General features: G+C 41.5%; 1 protein-coding gene across 1 annotated transcript in view; it reads right to left on the reverse strand.

The window, feature by feature from the left end:
• LOC112223157 (NADP-dependent malic enzyme) overlaps positions 1–20,031 on the reverse strand; it is a 127,701-nt gene that overhangs the window by 54,055 nt on the left and 53,615 nt on the right. The window lies entirely within an intron of this gene.

The following is a 20,031-nucleotide window of genomic DNA, read 5'->3' on the forward strand; positions in this document are numbered from 1 at the left end:
TGGGCCAGGGACCCCACTAGTGCTCCTCTGCTCCAGGAAAAGCTAGATAGATACGCTTAGTCTGTGTGCACGCCCACACGGTGGGAGGTCCAGCCCAGAAGGGTTTCAGCTCGGCCCAACAAAGCCATCTGCCCATGGTGTGGAGGCACTATCCTCTCCATATGTGCCAGCAACAACAAAAAATATCTAGATTGTAAAATCTGCTCATAAACTAAAAACACAGGTCGAAGCTGGAAAGCGAGAAGGAAAATGTGAAGCAGCAAACAGCCCAAAGCCTGTTACAAAAGAACCAGAACACAAAAAGGGTTGGAAAGAAGAAGAGAGAGACATAAACGTGTCACATAAAAATACCCTGATAACTTTAAAGTTTCAGCTGAGGTTGACCCCAATGTCATGGCTGGGTATTAACTTTCCTGCCAGACTTCGGCAACTACAGGCAATAACAGTACAGGGACAGTACAACAAGTCTAATATTAATGACAAACCTGTCACACCCGATAATGTTTCACCTGTCTTTGTGCTCGTCTCCAACCCCCTCCAGGTGTCGCCCATCTTCCCCATTATACCCTGTGTATTTACACCTGTGTTCTCTGTTTGTCCGTTTGGTTTCGTGATACCTACCAGTGTTTGTTCCCCTGCTCCTGTCTCTTCTTGCTCCTGTTTCTAGTCCTTCCCGGTTTTGACCGTTCTGCCTGCCCTGACCCTGAGCCTACCTGCCGTTCTATACCTTGCCCCACCTCACTGGATTATTGACCCCTGCCTGCCCTGACCCTGAGACTGCCTACCGTTCTGGACCTTTTACATCCTCTCTGGATTACTGACCTCTGCCTGCCTTTGACCTGTTGTTTGCCTGCCCCTGTACTAGAAATAAATGTTTGTTTCTTTGACACTGTCTGCATCTGGGTCATACCCAAAACCTGATAAAACCTGATAAAACCTGATGACACAAGCCTTGTATGAAGGCCCTCTAGATTTTTATTTTATTTTTTATTTCACCTTTATTTAACCAGGTAGGCTAGTTGAGAACAAGTTCTCATTTACAACTGCGACCTGGCCAAGATAAAGCATAGCAGTGTGAACAGACAACAACAGAGTTACACATGGAGTAAACAATTAACAAGTCAATAACACAGTAGAAAAAAAGGGGGGAAAAAGAGTCTATACACATTGTGTGCAAAAGGCATGAGGAGGTAGGCAAATAATTACAATTTAGCAGATTAACACTGGAGTGATAAATGATCAGACGGCCATGTGCAGGTAGAGATACTGGTGTGCAAAAGAGCAGAAAAGTAAATAAATATAAACAATATGGGGATGAGGTAGGTAAATTGGGTGGGCTATTTACCGATGGACTATGTACAGCTGCAGCGATCGGTTAGCTGTGTCAGATAGCAGATGTTTAAAGTTGGTGAGGGAGATAAGTCTCCAACTTCAGCGATTTTTGCAATTCGTTCCAGTCACAGGCAGGAGAGAACTGGAAGGAAAGGCGGCCAAATGAAGTGTTGGCTTTAGGGATGATCAGTGAGATACACCTGCTGGAGCGAGTGCTACGGGTGGGTGTTGCCATCGTGACCAGTGAACTGAGATAAGGCAGAGCTTTACCTAGCATGGACTTGTAGATGACCTGGAGCCAGTGGGTCTGGCGACGAATATGCAGCGAGGGCCAGCCGACTAGAGCATATTAGAGCATTGGATTCTGTTGTGAGATTTGGATAGTCATGAATACTTTAATAAAATGATGGGTCACATTTCATCTCCCTGAGAAACTGGAAACTTTCCTACTACATCATATCATTTGGAAATGGAAACCTCTGGAGTTGAATCTTGGGTTTGGGGTTAGTTTCTGTGGTGTGTGTGTGTGTTATATATATATATACAGTGCCTTGCGAAAGTATTCGGCCCCCTGGAACTTTGCGACCTTTTGCCACATTTCAGGCTTCAAACATAAAGATATAAAACTGTATTTTTTTGTGAAGAATCAACAACAAGTGGGACACAATCATGAAGTGGAACGACATTTATTGGGTATTTCAAACTTTTTTAACAAATCAAAAACTGAAAAATTGGGCGTGCAAAATTATTCAGCCCCCTTAAGTTAATACTTTGTAGCGCCACTTTTTGCTGCGATTACAGCTGTAAGTCGCTTGGGGTATGTCTCTATCAGTTTTGCACATCGAGAGACTGAAATGTTTTCCCATTCCTCCTTGCAAAACAGCTCGAGCTCAGTGAGGTTGGATGGAGAGCATTTGTGAACAGCAGTTTTCAGTTCTTTCCACAGATTCTCGATTGGATTCAGGTCTGGACTTTGACTTGGCCATTCTAACACCTGGATATGTTTATTTTTGAACCATTTCATTGTAGATTTTGCTTTATGTTTTGGATCATTGTCTTGTTGGAAGACAAATCTCCGTCCCAGTCTCAGGTCTTTTGCAGACTCCATCAGGTTTTCTTCCAGAATGGTCCTGTATTTGGCTCCATCCATCTTCCCATCAATTTTAACCATCTTCCCTGTCCCTGCTGAAGAAAAGCAGGCCCAAACCATGATGCTGCCACCACCATGTTTGACAGTGGGGATGGTGTGGTCAGGGTGATGAGCTGTGTTGCTTTTACGCCAAACATAACGTTTTGCTTTGTTGCCAAAAAGTTCAATTTTGGTTTCATCTGACCAGAGCACCTTCTTCCACATGTTTGGTGTGTCTCCCAGGTGGCTTGTGGCAAACTTTAAATGACACTTTTTATGGATATCTTTAAGAAATGGCTTTCTTCTTGCCACTCTTCCATAAAGGCCAGATTTGTGCAATATACGACTGATTGTTGTCCTATGGACATAGTCTCCCACCTCAGCTGTAGATCTCTGCAGTTCATCCAGAGTGATCATGGGCCTCTTGGCTGCATCTCTGATCAGTCTTCTCCTTGTATGAACTGAAAGTTTAGAGGGACGGCCAGGTCTTGGTAGATTTGCAGTGGTCTGATACTCCTTCCATTTCAATATTATCGCTTGCACAGTGCTCCTTGGGATGTTTAAAGCTTGGGAAATCTTTTGGTATCCAAATCCGGCTTTAAACTTCTTCACAACAGTATCTCGGACCTGCCTGGTGTGTTCCTTGTTCTTCATGATGCTCTCTGCGCTTTTAACGGACCTCTGAGACTATCACAGTGCAGGTGCATTTATACAGAGACTTGATTACACACAGGTGGATTGTATTTATCATCATTAGTCATTTAGGTCAACATTGGATCATTCAGAGATCCTCACTGAACTTCTGGAGAGAGTTTGCTGCACTGAAAGTAAAGGGGCTGAATAATTTTGCACACCCAATTTTTCAGTTTTTGATTTGTTAAAAAAGTTTGAAATATCCAATAAATGTCGTTCCACTTCATGATTGTGTCCCACTTGTTGTTGATTCTTCACAAAAAAATACTGTTTTCTATCTTTATGTTTGAAGCCTGAAATGTGGCAAAAGGTCACAAAGTTCAAGGGGGCCGAATACTTTCGCAAGGCACTGTATATATATATGTCTGTTTGCATGTGTGTGTCTGTGCATGTATACATCTATATGCATGTGTGTACGAGGCTGATAGAGGACCAGTCAATATGAGGGCCACATTACTTGAGTTAAAGGTAGAGAGAGAGAGCCTCTCACACATGGTGACCCACGTCACTCACTGCGGGGCTCTACATATTTGGCCTCCATAGGTAAACACTGTGTCCTCCTGCCACATTTCTGATGAATTTGAGTCGACATTTCCAAAATAAGAAAAGAGAGAATGAAACACACAATGAGGAAATGAAGAGCAGGAAGTAAGAGATGGAAATTCGATTTTACAGCAAAAGAAAAAGATTGAAAGGATGAGAGACGAGAGATAGAGAGACCGTGAGGGCGAGGAAGAAGGAGAGGGAGAGAGGGTTTGGAAGGAAAACCTTGAGTTGAGACCTGTTAGGGAGGTCAAAGAGGGGACCAAAACAAGAGCAAATGGGACATAAAATCAAAAACATCCACGGTCAGTCACACTCTTTAAAATGTTTAAACTGGACCAGAAATTGCTGCCAGAGGTCACGCACGTAACGAGAAAGCTAATGATCAGTAACAACTCACAACTCATATGTGTTTGACCCTCAGTGATCAAACACATGCACACAAACACACTCACATCCTGTTTGACACGCTTCATTGTTGGAACATTTGTTTAGTCTGTCTGTGTGGCGTTTAAACAGCTGTGAAGAGCTGGATTTGCTTGCAGTGTGTGTGTGCAGTGTTTTTGTGTGTGTGTGTAACCTGTGAGAGTTGCGTGTGTGAGAAGCCTGTGAGAGCACTGGGTCAGTGGAGTGTGTGAGGCCTGCTGGGTTTGTTTGCCTGCAGCGACCGTGGGGCAGAGAGCTGAGCTGCTGCCAATTCCAGAGCTAAGAGATCCAGGTCAGGGAGAGGAGCATGTTGATGGTGGTGGTAGGGGATGGTCCTCATTGGCTGGACTGACCCCATTTACTGGTGTTGGTCAAAATGACTCGTCTGATATGTGATAGACATGGACATGGTTCTTAACACATTATAACCATAGATGTTCCTTATTAAGCATAATAGCTCTATTATTTGTTCAAATATCTCACTTGAATTGTTTCAATCTGTCTCCAGTTTCTTCTATCATTCTTTCTCTCTCCCCTTCTCTTCCGTTCCCCTTCTCTCTCTTTCCCTCTCACTGTCTGTCTATCTCAACTCTCTTCAGTGCTGTCGGGGGGAGACGTTGATCCCATGATCCTGAGATGAGGGAGGAGAGGTGTCCTCAGTGCCTCTGACGCCTTTCCCCCGATCCCCTCTCAACATCTGTACAGGGCCTCCAGCTCCTTATCCATCCTTTAGGAACAGTACTGGTGTTATAATAGGACTTCAGTCACATCTCCTAGGCTGAAGAGAAAGGGGAAAGGGGTGAGATATTTCGTGAGAAGGGGGCGAGAGCTGAGCTTTCTCACCAAGAGTCTAATGGCCCCATACTCAGAATCATAGTACCTCTCAGAATCACCTCATCTGGATCTAGGTGTAAAAAATAAAAGGTAATCTTGAGTGGAAGGAGACAATATTGTTTAACAATGTATATGAGAGATCAAATGTGTTAAGAATACACACCTTGAGATTGATACAGAATGAGGTTGGTGAGGAGTGTTTGTGGAGTGTGTAACTGTCTATAAGAACTTGAGCACTGATAGGTGGATGGTGTCCCAACTGTCCTGTGAGGATCCAAATAGGTCAGACCAGCTTTGCAATAAATAACTTCAACCAGACCACCTCTCACCAGCAGAGGGGGGGAGATGGAGAAGGGAACTGGTGGGGTTTGACAGCTCACACCCCGTTGTAAATCAAGGACAGAACACTCAGCATCTCTCTCTAAATTCACCCAAGGAATGTGCCTTTGTCTTAAGAAGATTCTTTTCCACCAAAACTCTAACACGTTCAAAAGCAAATATTGGAACAATATTTCTGACATAGAAAGTGGGGAATGGGCTTTGTGTTTTCTTGATTTGCTTACCTATTTAAGCTTGTGAAGCCCGCCCTTGTTTGTGCGGGATTATATTTTGTTCACGTCTTGTATTGGAGGTGTTGTTGTGCTCCGGACCGTTGTTACCCTGTGTTTTGGGTTGGTCAGTGTTTTCGCCCTGTGTTTTGGGTTGGTCAGTGTTTTCGCCCTGTGTTTTGGGCATGACCATTTTTGTGCCGGGATTAAAGTGCATTTCTCCGTGAACCCTCTGCTCTCTGCGCCCGATTCCTACCTTCCCCTCCTTGTCATCCGTGACATGACCAAAAAGAACACTAATGTCATATGTCATTAAAAATGTTACTAAGGAAATACTGTGCCTTGAAAAGTATACCCACAATATGTGTGAGGTGTTCATCAAATCTGTTGTGCTTGAAATATGAAAAATGCGTGAGTGTTTTTGTTAAGAGAGGGACATGATTTTAGGAGCCATAAGGGATAATAGTTTTACAAAACTTTGTACAAGCGTGCCAACCTGACGGAACCGTCCCTTTTGAACGAACTGTATAAAATAACGGGTTAAGAATGAACATATCAGACCAGAGAGATGTTGAGATGCAGCTCACGTTTAAAGTGGTTTAAACTTTGAATCTCAACACGACGGTAGAGACGATAGTCACCTCCCGGACAATCACTGGTACGGCTGATTAACGGTCCTAAGTATCTAGGACATTTAAGTGGGACCATTCCATTACTCTGTTCAAATCATCGTATTACGCTACTCTCATCACCCCACTGGGAACCATTGACACGGCTGGCTAGCCTATCTTCAACAAAGCATCTTCCAGAGCGAATGGAATGAGAATAAACTCTGTGGTTCTGCTCAGGACTTACACGTCAAGTCACCGGATACTGGACGACTGCAGAGGAGAACAACAGTAGAAGGCAGGTGGGGACCTCTTTGGACAATCAGAGCCTTACAAGCGTGCCGCGAAAAAGGCACAGTCATCAGATTAATGAAAGTAAAGTCACGACAACGGCATAGTCTTCGATAATAGAAAGGTCAAGTTTTAAGCTAGCCTGTGTAGAACTTTCTTGGAGCAGTGAGTGAGTGAGTGAGTGAGTGAGTGAGTGAACAAGAGACCAGCTGAAAGGAGGAAGAGAGAGAGCAAAGAAAACAGCACCGGGCTGAATCGGCAATACCGCTGACCCACAACCCAGCAGAAAACACAACCCAGGGGAGTGTGTGCCAAGAGTTGGACTGCAGCAACAATATGGCCCCAGCAGGAGCTGCTCTCTACACTTGACCCACAACATGGCCAGAGCCCCGGAGAGACACCAACTTCTGACAGACTTCCGACCCGTGTCCTCAACAAACACAGAGCGCCAGCCACTCACCCAGAATATATCAGCCCCCTTAGCATCACCATTCACCCCATTCAAGACTCTCTCTGCTGCTCGTTAGCCATAACCTCTGAACGGCTAAACTGTTACTAAGCAGTGTGAGCTGTATGTGTGTGTGAGCACAGTGAGAATGCAATGGGAGGTGAAACAATGTGTACCAGTTATGTGCGGTTCAACACAACATTTTTTTGTCAAAGTCTAATAAGTCAATCTTAATAGGATATTGAATGCATTCTAAAATGTCACTCAGAGAGACTTCTAAAGTGCTTTTACCAACCAAAAGGCCAAGGCCCAAACAGTGGATTACATAAAACATCTGGGACAGTTTCCCTACCTACAATACCATTCATACTAGCCTTCATTTAACATGCATCTGTGATTGGAGTGGACAGAGAGTGGAAAGATATAGGCCTGAAACATGAAGTCACAAATAACAAAATATCAAAACTCTCAGATATTCATTAGTAATGGTCTAATTCACCACATCGCTATGAGACAATGGTGTAGAATAGTAATGAGGACAATGCAGTGAAGGCAATAACTTTACTCTGCAGAGAAATTAACTGTTTGGACTGGAGATATTTTTCATTTGGGAGAGAGAGAGGGGGAGGAGGGAGTTTGTGACACCGCAAATATCTCTGGTCTTGACTCTTTCCAAACCCAACAGAGAACACTGTGGAATACTCTTTTGTCACCTTTGGGGGTCATTAGAGAAATCAAGTATTTCGTCTCCTACCAAAACATATCAATCGCGCATTTGCTTCTGTCAATAGACTGAAAAGACAGGAGTGTGGGGTCGAGCACATGCTGACCATCCAGCTTCTCTGTCATCCCTCTTAAGAATAATTTGTTGGGCAGCTCCTCTAAAGACCACTATATAAATATGAGAGAGAGAGAGAGAATTTCTTTGACTGGATGTGGTAAGTGACCGCAAGCTGAAGAATAGGACTGACAGTACAATATTTGAGCCATGAGGTCGCTGGTTTCAGCTTTCTGCTTCTTCCTCCTCCTAGTGGTATTTAAAGACATGTCCCAGAACTTTTTGTGACTACTAAGTATTGTTTATACCTCCATCTTTGAGCTGGATGTGACAATGTGTAGTTCATACATGCAGAATTACTGTCTTACCTCAATTAGCCACAAAATCCCTAGTTTGAAAGTGACTGTTTTTCTGGAAGCTGTGCAGCGCCATTTGTCCTACATGTTCCCCCACCTGGCCCAGCCCCCTAGCAATTTGAGTTCAACCAATGAACTTCAGCCCCTCGACACTTGAGTGACAGATGAGGCACATCATGCACACACAGCAGAGAGAGGGAGAAAGAGATAAAAATGACACTAGATGGCTTAATGAACTGGAGTTTGAGGCAAAGGTCAAACTGTACTCACTCACAGCAGCAGATGTAACATGCTCAATATCAATAAAAATGGCTTTTTTCATTTATTGTGTTTGTTTATCTTGAAACTAAAGTTAAAACTAACTCAAAGAAGGTTTCACATGACATGCAAAAGAATGACATCGCACTAAGGAAGCCGTGATAGCCTATACGGACACACCTGATGCCCAAATTGATGACTTATGTCACACAGCTGAGAGTCGAGTGGAGAAGAATGCATTTGGTTCAGTCAGTTGTCCTGGTGAGCCCTTCCCAGCTAGCTAGTTTATGCTTGTGGCTAAAAAACGTCATCAAGAATTTGAAACTTGTCTGCTGAAGTTGGGACTTGGGAGAGTGTTCAGAATCATTCCGTTTTTATCGGAGTAATTGTTATGTATATAAAAATATATATATAGCCATTAATGCCGTAGTTGTACATTTTCTGTGAAAATCACGTTTGAACCGTAACCCTGGTCTCATATTGCATATTGGTAATGGCTACACTATCTAGCTACATCACTCTCCTTACTGCCAGTATGGAGAGGGAATTACTGAGGATCAACTGTACTATTTGTACAGGCTTTGATCTTGTCCCATCTTGATTACTGGTCTGGTAAAATGGTCAGGTGCAGCAAAGACAGACCTAGCAAAGTTGCAGCTGTGTTTAAACAAAGCAGCCCGCCTTGCCCTTAACTGCACACACAGAACTAACATCAAAAGCATGCATGATAGTCTTTCATGGTTGAGGGTTGAGGTGAAATTGACTACTTATCTTCTAGTCTTTTTAAGAAACATTTTTGTGTTGAAAATGCCTAACCACTTGTATAACCTACAGTGGGTTGTCTTTTAAAAGTTGCAGCATACTGCAGCACAGCCATGTGTGGTGCCACAGAATTCTATGGCATGTTATTTAAGTGCCCACCACTGGTACCATTAATGCTAGTTAGTGCTAGTTTGACCACCAGATGACACCTTTGAGAAGCATTTGAAAGCCTTCAATAGTGGCTGTACTAGAGAATTTAAAACCTTTTTTGTAAGAACATAGTATATGGGACTGATTTTAAGAAATTTAGCTTAATTCATTTGCTTAATATTATGTTGTTTCTATTCCAAGATAAACTACAAACCCTCTGGGATTCCGTTAGAATGGAACGGAAAATACAGTGCTGATGGTCGGGAGTAGGCCACAGTACTGGGCTATTTAGCTAAACAATTCCTGTGTCGTGCGAGCATGTGGGAGACTGGGGTTCAATGCCCCGACGGGGAAGAAGGAGTAGGCTGTCTTTGTAAATAAGAATTTGTTCCTTAAATGACTTGCCTAGTTAAATAAAAGGTTACACTAAGAGCATAACATTTCTACACCATAATTGTAGTCTAACCAATACCCAAACGGAGATTGTCAAAATAAAAATGTAATTGATTTATCAAGACCAGTCCCTATACAGCGGGGCTGTATCAGAGCAGCGGGAAATGCCAATAATTACATAGAGAAGATTGGAGGATTCTAAATTTAAACCAAAAGCCGCCTCATGAGTCTCCCGGGGGCAGCCGGCACGGGTATCTGTAGCAAATAATTTTGCATTGCGGTGACTTAGACAGCTGTGCCACTGGGGAGGCCCCATCCACAAAGTATCAAAATACAGAGGTGTTGGTAAAGGTATATTGTCCTGCTAATAGCCCATAATGGGCTATTATAATACTGTACATGGTGTCCAGGTCAGGATAACCAAAAAAAGTATTTATTAAAGACTATCAGAAAGAATGTTTGTACTTATTTATTTTGATCCAAAGCCATGAATGAGTGAGTCACTCAGCTTTATGTAGGTGCCGCTATTTGATTGTGCCATCAACTTGATAATATAGAACAAGGTTATTTTGTTTTTAAAAAAACAAAGGTGAGCGATTGTAATCTTAATAAAGGCCTAAATAATATTTGTAAAGGCCAAAACATTTATTTCTGTTTTTAGAGGGAGAGAAACGCTGGGCCAATTGTGCGCTGCCCTATGGGACTCCCAATCATGGTCGGATGTGATACAGAATAGTTGATACAGCTAGAGAACTGCAAGGTAATCCCATTGTGCGCCACTCGGGAGCCATGAGCAATATATATTGTCCTACTAATAACAGGTTTAATAATATATCTGTGAGAATATCCAAGGGTATTTTATATAATTCTAAATTAATAATCATTTTAAAAATCGCTTTGTATAAAATAATAGAAGTATTCTGGAGATTATTTTGTTTTCAAATAATGTAAAATGAGCCTAGAAAAAGGCCATTCTTGAACATGAGGTGAGACATTGAAACTAATTTGTAAATAAAGCCAGTTTGTAATTTAGAATGATGCATTTCTGTTTTTAGAGGGAGAGAAACCAAAAACCTACAGTCATCTCATGGGTCTCCCAGTCGAACCAGCATCTGTAACACAGCTTGCACTGCTATGCGGTGTCTTAGACCGTTGCACCACTCAGGTGCTATACAAAGTGATCAGTCGGGAGTGGGCTACTCTACTACAGTAAGAGCAAAATAATCCTAACAAAATAAAATAAAAATCTTAGTGTAACAGTTTTAGTAAGTAATACTGAAGTCGTGTACAATTATCAGTTTCTATTTAGGTTTATGTCGCCCATTCATTGTCAGTTAGAGACACAGTAGGACCCAAAAGCATAATCAGTGCTCTAACTCCCCCCTTGTGCTGGTCTGGAGCAACGAAGTGGTGACGCAGGGTACTGTACTAAACCACAAATTACCTCTAAGTACCACAGCAATCAAAAAAACTTTTGGCGGAGCAACCACTGTATGTACATAACCCACCAAACATGCCACTATGGATTTCTTCACGGTACCCAAACCAAAAACAGATTTAATGCATCCCTCAGTTACTGCATGCATAAAATGCTGTCATCATGGAATGCTCTGCCACCAAAGGTCACTGTACACAGGCAAAAAGCAAGTATAGCTTAAAAAACTAAAATATTCTATCACAGTGTATCAAGAATGTAACTGAACTGTATATAACAATAGGAATATAGGAATATTGTGTAAATATAACATATTTTTTGTCTCTTGGTGTCTTTACTATACAAAGTACAACTCTTGTTTTATTTGGAATTGAATGTAATATATTATGTTGTTCTTGTCTATTACTGTTCTGTACTTTGTTATGTATTTGTATATTTTATGCAGACCCTAGGAAGAGTAGCTGCTGCGTGTCCAGTAGCTAATGGGGATCCTAATAAACTAAACTGCCGGACAGTAGTGCTCCCCGAGCGAGTGGGACAGAACACATTGGGCACGTTAACTACCACCAGCGACATGTGATACAGCTGCCTAGCCTGCCTGATCGGCACCAACTACATAGCGCCTCGATACAACATCGTTGCAATGGTCATTTGCACCGGCTTGTCGTTACGTTAACTAATTGCATGTCACGGTGACATCCAGAAGGTGACCAATACTACAAGTTATTTCTTCCTTTCCCATCAAGATAAACATCACATTCTTTAACAAGTTTTAAATAGCGCCATGCTGCGGTGGGTGCCAGCTAGACAGAATAAATTAGCTAGCTGGGAAGGGCTCATCCGGACAAATTACTGCTCCTACGTTTGACCCCCACTGCGAGCTCATTGCGTTGCACGTATCAAGTAAAGGGGCTTTTAGTGGCCAGTTATCAGAGTGAGTTATGGTGAAGGCCAAAGAGTGAAGAGGAGTCATGTGTAGAGTAGAGGTCAGGTAACAACATTAGGTAGACAGGAAGTTTTAGATAACCCTTAAGGTAGAAATTCCCCCTAAGATGTTTTGTGCAACTGTCTAAAAAGTTAAGGGACCTATTGGGGAAAAGGGGTAAATGAACTGTTTTGTGCAACTGTTGTCTGTAGGGCTCTGGAATAATACACCCCTGTTTCAGTGTGTGAACCAGCACCAACCAATTGACAAAATCCATAGCAGCAGCATCTGGAGGAGGAAAAAGAGCCAATAGTAGGCAGGCCGCTGGCCCTGCCCGTCAATAACCCAACCAATGCCAGTGCCTGTACTGACGGTCGCTCTGTTTGCCCAGTTTTATAAATAACGAATTAAAACAGAACGGAGCAGCATCAAAGAGACTAAATACTGTATGCAGCAGAGAGCTCTGGGAGAAAATAGCTCAGTTAAAACTCGAGACGGCCGGGGGAATTTGGAACGGTGACAAAAGAATAAAGCATCAGCTGGACAAACAGTCCCTTTGCCTCCCTCCCCGATCTCCCCCTTTCTCCCTCTCCTCTGTATGCAGACATGAGAAGCATTCCCACTGCCTGAACCGCCAGCGACATAGGAAAATTATAACCCATTACCCTTCCTCCCTCCCCCTACACCCCCTTCCTCCTGAGTCACTTGTCTTTCTACTGCAGCCCGTTGGATATAGGCAAGGCCTCCACCAGCCAGAGCATCTTCCCACATGGAGCCATCCAGGTCTGCAGCCATTGACGCTGTGGTGGATGTCATTGCCAAACACATTGCATGACAATAGCAAACAGGATTTATGCCGCCAAGCAGACATACAGCCAACCTGAATGTGAGATAAATAACACACACACACACACACACACACATACACACACACACACAGAGAGACTGGTATCCATTCCAGAATGCTCATTGTAAGACTGCATTTCTCTCAGGCCTTACCTACATTACAACCGGAGGAAAAGTCTCTCTTCCCAAAGAAAGACATCCTGCTAAATGAATCAGAGCCACAGACCTGCAGAAACTGACAAGCCCTCTGATATCGTTCAGCCATATGCCGCTACACTTTCCATTAATTAGCCCCTTCTGCAGAGATCATTACTTTTCTGGCGCGCAAATAATGGTTTGTGTGGGTTGAAATGTGCCTCCTATTTGTGCCGAAATGTATCAGACGTGATATTTGACTCTGCTAACTGTGTGCAATGATCAATTACAATGTGTTTCTGCAAAAGGCTACTTTCTGTTAGCAACAGAGGTCAAGATTGGATCATACCACAGGCGAAAAATGCATTAGTCTTTCCACTAAGTTCAGATGGGATCAGATTGTTTTTTCTGGGAAAATAACCTAAAAGTGGCATGGTGGAGATGGGAGACAGGTCAAAACGAATTGTATAGCACCAGTAAATACTGTATGTGAGACAGATTTATGGAGTATTATATACTTACATTTACAGACAAATATGGATGGAATTTTAGTAGATGTATGGGGGCAACACTGGGCAGGCTGCTACAACGATGTCCACTGTGAACCACGTGTATCCCATTCTGATTCCTCATACATTACAGATGAGGACATCATGTAGAACATTTATATGACACGGACAGGCCTGGACAAACATATTTTATGACAAACAACCAGACATTTCACGCACAATCCAGATTTTAGCAATAGTATTTTATTCAGATCCCCCATTTTCTTCCCCAGAAGAAGAACAACGCTGTAGGCCAAGACTTTGTCTGGCTCTTGGAGATCACAATGACTGTTGGAATCCTGAGGCGACTATGTGAAAAATATGTCGATGTGCCCTTGAGCAAGGCACTTAAACTCTAATTGCTCCTGTAAGTCACTCAGGAGAAGAGTGTCTGCTAAATGCTTAATAACATGTCAAATGCAAATGTTGGCTTTTTGTTCAACAATACAATTTGCCAGCATAAGACATGCACACTCTTGTTTTTTTTTATGACAATATTTGTATTGGCATTTTCCTTTTCAGCGTTGCTAGTTTTGACCTTTTGAATGGTCTTTCGTGTGTAGCAATAGGGGGGTAATAGGATGGCACGCCTTTGAACTCATCTTCAAGAGTTACTTTACTATAGCAGACCTAGAAGGTGATGAATGTGTGCGATTAGTGAACCCAACCCCACTCTAACACACATGTGGTCTTCTGTGGATTACATTGCAGGAGTATCTCCTAAATGCTGAGATGCTGAGACATAAATCAAAGGGATTGTTGAAAGACCAAGTCAGTAGATCAAAGGAGTTTAGAAACTAAGGTTGACCATGGTCAGTGTATGGTCAAAGTTACGTTAACAATGTGTGGCATCTGTTGACAAAAACACTGTCATATCCAGTAGGCAACCATGGAGTTGTCGACGTGACGTCATGTGAATGTGCCATATTTTTCTCTGGATGGTGTTTCCAACATGACATCAACAACATATAAAAATACAGTCCACAGGCAGAGCAAATCTCCCAGGAAACGTGAATACGCTTAGCAATAAAATGACACACAGGTTAAAAGGACAGTTTTAAAGGACAGGTTTAAAGGACTGGCTTGGGAACCTGCCAACTGGTCATGTAACTTAAATTGCATTTATCATAATGATGTTTACTTAATCTTATCATAGGCTATTGTGCAGTATCACTAGCTCATAGTTAATTTAAGGACAGTTTATGAAGAATGGCCTAAACTGGACTGTTTATACATACTTCAAGTGTCATTATTGTTGCGTAATTAATATTTGTGTGTGTGTGTGGGCTTGAAGTAGAATACTCGTGGATACCGGAAATCCTTAGGGGTTAGGTTTAGAGTTAGGGTTAGAATTAGGGTCAGGAGTTAATGTTAAGGGTTAAGGTTAGAGGTTATGAAAATAGGATTTTAAATGGAAATAAATGTTAAGTCCCCACAAGGATAGTAAAACATATACACTACCGGTCAAAAGTTTTAGAACACTTACACATTCAAGGGTTTTTCTTTATTTTGACTATTTTTTACATTGTAGAATAATAAATAACCCATATGGAATCATGGTTGTAAACAAAAAAATGTTAAGCAAATCGAAATATATTTTATATTTGAGATTTTTCAAATAGCCACCCTTTGCCTTGATGACAGCTTTGCACACTCTTGGCATTCTCTCAACCAGCTTCATGAGGTTGTCTCTTGGAATTATGTTCAATTAACAGGCGTGTCTTCTTAAAAGTTAATTTGTGGAATTTCTTTCCTTCTTGATGCGTTTGAGCCAATCAGTTGTGTTTTGACAAGGTATAACGAAGATAGCCCTATTTGGCAAAAGACCAAGCCGATATTCTGGCAAGAACAGCTAAAATAACCAAAGAGAAACGACAGTCCATCATTACTTTAAGCAGGGCTGGGTAGCTTACTTTCTAAATGTAATCTGTTACAAATGATCTGTCAAAAAGTGCCATCAGTAATGTAACTTTTGGATTAGCCAAACTCAGTAACGTACTCTGATTACATTCCATTACCTTTAAGAGGTATTAGAAGACAAAAAAGTTTACATAGCTGGCCATGTATGGATGTTATATTTTACTTTATGGGTTGGTTATGTGGGCTTCTTCTAACCTATCGCTTTCTACTACATATAATAATGCGACAAAATTCTGTCTTTACATTAAAAACCAAAGTCATTCAGAATTCCAGTCATTCCAATAAATGCAATACCCCTTGATTTTCAAGAATAGGACTTGGAAATATGAAAGTATAGATTAGCCTAATTGTTTTACCTGAACATAACCTCAAAACTAAGGACTTATTAGCCAGCCCTACTCTGTTGTTTATGATTTTGTTGTCATGGAGAACTGATTGAGCTCATTGATTCGAGTTAAAAAATAAATGCTGCGCTCATGGAATTGCATGCTTTGCCAAGAATGTACAAAGCTGTCATCAAGGCAAAGGGTGGCTATTTGAATATAAATAATAAATATATAAATTATATTTTGATTTGTTTAACACTTTTTTGCTTCAGACATGAGTCCATATGTGTTATTTCATAGTTTTGATGTCTTCACTATTATTCTACAATGTAGTAAATAGTCAAAATTACAAAAAAAACTTTAATGAGTAAGTGTTCTAAAACTTTTGACCGGTAGTGTACTTTCTGTGTGTGTACGTGTTTGGGAGTTCAAATAAAAAGGGTTGGCAAAAAATTAGAGGCACTATAAACCTAACTTCTATTTTAATCATGTTTTCCCACAGCTTAAGAAATGGTGGGAACTGAGATCAAACTGCCCACAAACCAAGTTATTGAAACTGACTTTTTACTAAATAAGAGACACACAGGAATTATTGCTGATGATAGTATAATACCAGCCTAAAATGTCCAAAACAACCAATATGAATGGTCAGGTCATCAGGGAGAGTAAACTCAGATAAATGTGTCACCTTTTAGAGGTCAATGAAACTGTGACACCATGGGGAGTAGGGTAAAGTAGATATATGGACTGCCGTTGAGAACCAAATGTAAAAACATTTAAGTATGGATTTTACAGGCAGTTAGTGAACTAACTCTGGCATCGTTAATCTATTCCCAAACAAATAAATTGGATTTGAATCAGTGTCCAAACACTGCATGTTCTGATCGCCTATATTGCCAAACAAACATACTGCCAGCAAAACTTGTGGTGGTGGAGAAGTACGGTGGCAAGTGATACAGTAAATACATGTGATCCCTTACACTTCTCTCATTATAAAACAGAGACTGGGAATAGAGGAACTGGCAGGGTTTATAACTAAACACAAAAATACATTTGATGTACAATAGACTTTTGGTGTGGCTGTGTATGAGCAAGACAATGAACCTGTGTGTGCATGGGAGCCAAATAGTATGTGACTTATCAGTGTTACTAATGTTTACATCTTATGTTTGATTCCTCCCTTTAAATAGAGCGTGTAATAGAAGATATAAGGTTCAAGGCATATGTCCACAAATCACATCAGGGAGTTTCATTTCCAGTTCTGACAATTATACAAGAGGTTTTCTAGCAGGGAATGGAACATAAATTATTTGCCAATCATTATGTTCTGAACAGAACCACTATTTTTCTATTTTTGTTCCCCTGTTCCAACCAGCAAAATAAAGTTCTGAACCAGTTCAAACCCCCCAAAAAGTACAGTTTATGATTCCTTTTTTAAATCGGTGAAATTAACATTTTTTTGACATGTAGTTCATTAAATTACATCACCAAATCAGTTTTGATAGAGCAGGCAAGCCATTTGTTTACATGCGTGATGGACAGATACGTGTAGTCTATGGCGCAAGATGTGACTGAAATTTGCAGGTGGGGAGAGAGGGTTGAGGAGGAGGCTTGAAGCGTGGGCATCTTATGACATGCATTATCTGAATTACATCCACAGAATTATACCTATAGGAGGAGCGGCTTCTATGGAGGAACCTTGAATGTCCTTTGAGCTAGCTAGCAAGCTTGGGTGTGCAGAGCAGCACCAGAATTAAAAACATGTTTTACCCTTTTGTAGTTAATAAATCCAATGCGAAACGTGATAACTAGGGCAAGTAGCCTATAGTATCCTTGACTAGCATTGAAAAAGTTTATCCATTCTTTTCCAACAAATTAAAAGTATCCCTCCCTATCTTCTCAATCAAACCTGTAATGTCAGTACAGTAGCCTAGGCTTCGGAAGGGGGTGGGGCAAGTAGCCTAAACACAGGCAGACACTGGAATACGTTTCTGAGTGAGAGTGAGGGCTTTGCATAGGCGCTTTGTTGCGTTGTGGGACTAGAAAGAAATGCCTGGAATGTAAAATAACGTTATTAACCAGTTCTCATGATTTTAAAATAATGGAACAGTATGGATCACTTACGTTCCAGGTTCCATTTCTGTTCCTTGAAAAAGGAGAACATGGTTTTGGGTTCACACGGTTTTGGGTTCTGTTCCCTGAACCGGTTCCAGCCACTGGTTTCTACTGTTTATAGGCAAACCATAACTGTGAGCTGATGGGGTTTGTCATATCAAAACACAAAATAGTTTTAGGGGCTCCTTTTAGAATGAATTAGTTTATGCAGCTCTTCAGCTATCAAATAGAACATTTTGTGGATCTGGGAATCATCATAATCAATGTCATCAGAGTCAAGTGCATCTGTAAGCTGCTGTCTTGACCAGATCTCCCCTAAACTGATAATTCTTGGTTAAATAAACGTAACTTTATTTAACTTCCTAGTTAAATAAAAGTTAATTATGCCTCTCTAACATACCTGCCATTCTTGTCACAGAGAACAAGTGCTCCTCTGAGGCATAGCAGTCATTTTCTCTCATATCTGTTGACTTGCCTCAACCACAATGATTGTCATTCATTACTTGTCCCCCATGATGTTTGTCACATGCGATATCTCAGACAGCACCGGCCCAATTTTGACGAAACTTGGGTGAATGATGCGTCTTGCCATAGAGATCCTCCATTTAAGGTTGGCCAGATGGTGGCGCTATAACAAACAATTTTGAAAGGTCACGCCCGTTTGTCAAAGGTCTCTCAAAGCAATACTTTCCAGACCAGTACATAAAACATGGCCACTATTGACCAATAAACATTCACGTGAGCGTGGTCTAGCACATAAATGCATATATAGAAATCAGTCAAGAATATTCGTCTTGTAACATAATTTGGTACACATGTTGCAAACACTCAAGACTCAACATACGCAAGAACATTCATATGCTAAATGACTGCGTAAAATATCGATAACACAATGGTTCTGTAATGGCCACATGTTTAGATCTCTTGATCTGTTTGACCCAGAGTGATGAAATTTGGTACACATGCTCAGGGATACGAGTCTAGCTATCTCAGACACCACTGGCCTGATTTACTAAACTTGGGTGAATAATGCGTCTTGCCATAGAGATCCATCATTTACACTGATTGGCCCAAAGGGGGCGCTGCATCATTTGTGTGTGACAACATGTTTACTGTTGCCTTGTCTGACCATGGTACAATCAGACTTGGCTTAACCTTGAAACCATTAAACCCTTGGACATTAGCTGTATGAGATTATTATTTTGTGAATTGGCCAGAAATGCAACATCAGAAGAGAGAACATCGACTAATTCTAAATTGAATACCATATGCCTACTGGACCTACTAAACTCAACTTCTTTGTTTGGGGAAAAAGTGTGCATCTTGAGCTGCAGCCTGAAGTGCCACAGCTGGAAAAACAGTGTTTAAAGTTAACCATGGGGGCTGTAGACTACGTGGCCAGACTGCCATGGAGTGTCAGGTTCAGTAAAGCACACGGCCCAAACAACCAATCCCTCAGCATGGATTTTATTAATCATCACGAAATGGATAGTTTGGGAAAGTAACTCAAAAGCGATGTACTGTAGCTAGGGATATCCATACAACACTACAGTTGTATTGAGACTGAAATTCATTGAATCCTGCTACTGTCGCTTGCAGCAGGCTCATTTGGTGTCACAGCCCTTTATATACAGTAAATTGTGTTGCATATGACATTTCATGCTCCTGATATATAGATGAATTCCTCAGATTGGCAACATGGGTTTTTAGCCCGGCTCGTAGAGAAAGGAGAAAGAGAGACAGAGACTGCAGATGATGCTGGGCCAATAAGATTGGGAGTTGGAATGCGAGTGGGGCTTTTTGTTTGGGGTTTTTCCATACACCCTGGGGGAAACAAAGCTGGATTCAACAAACCGGCAGTGAACCCTTTCCGTGAAGAGACAAATGCTTTGTGGAAAGATGTTTCTGCTCGCTTGCAGTGGTCCCGAATCCCTGGTCATACGTGTAACATGCGTGTGGTCGTGTGTTTAATCCCACACACACAGCTGGCCTTTAAAAAGCCACAGAAGAACGGTGCCGGACAGCACTGACTCTCCTTTCTAAACACTCCGCCAACATCTGCTCTGGCATCACTGCAACACACATGCAAACACACACATATGCATGTACGCATGCATGCACGCATGCATGCACGCATGCATGCACGCATGCATGCACACAAGATATATAAAACACTATATTTTCTTTAATTCTCAATCTTGCTTGCTCTAAATCGTATTTTCTCATGCCCTT

This window comes from Oncorhynchus tshawytscha, linkage group LG23 (assembly GCF_018296145.1).
Source record: "Oncorhynchus tshawytscha isolate Ot180627B linkage group LG23, Otsh_v2.0, whole genome shotgun sequence".
Taxonomy (NCBI): domain Eukaryota; kingdom Metazoa; phylum Chordata; class Actinopteri; order Salmoniformes; family Salmonidae; genus Oncorhynchus; species Oncorhynchus tshawytscha.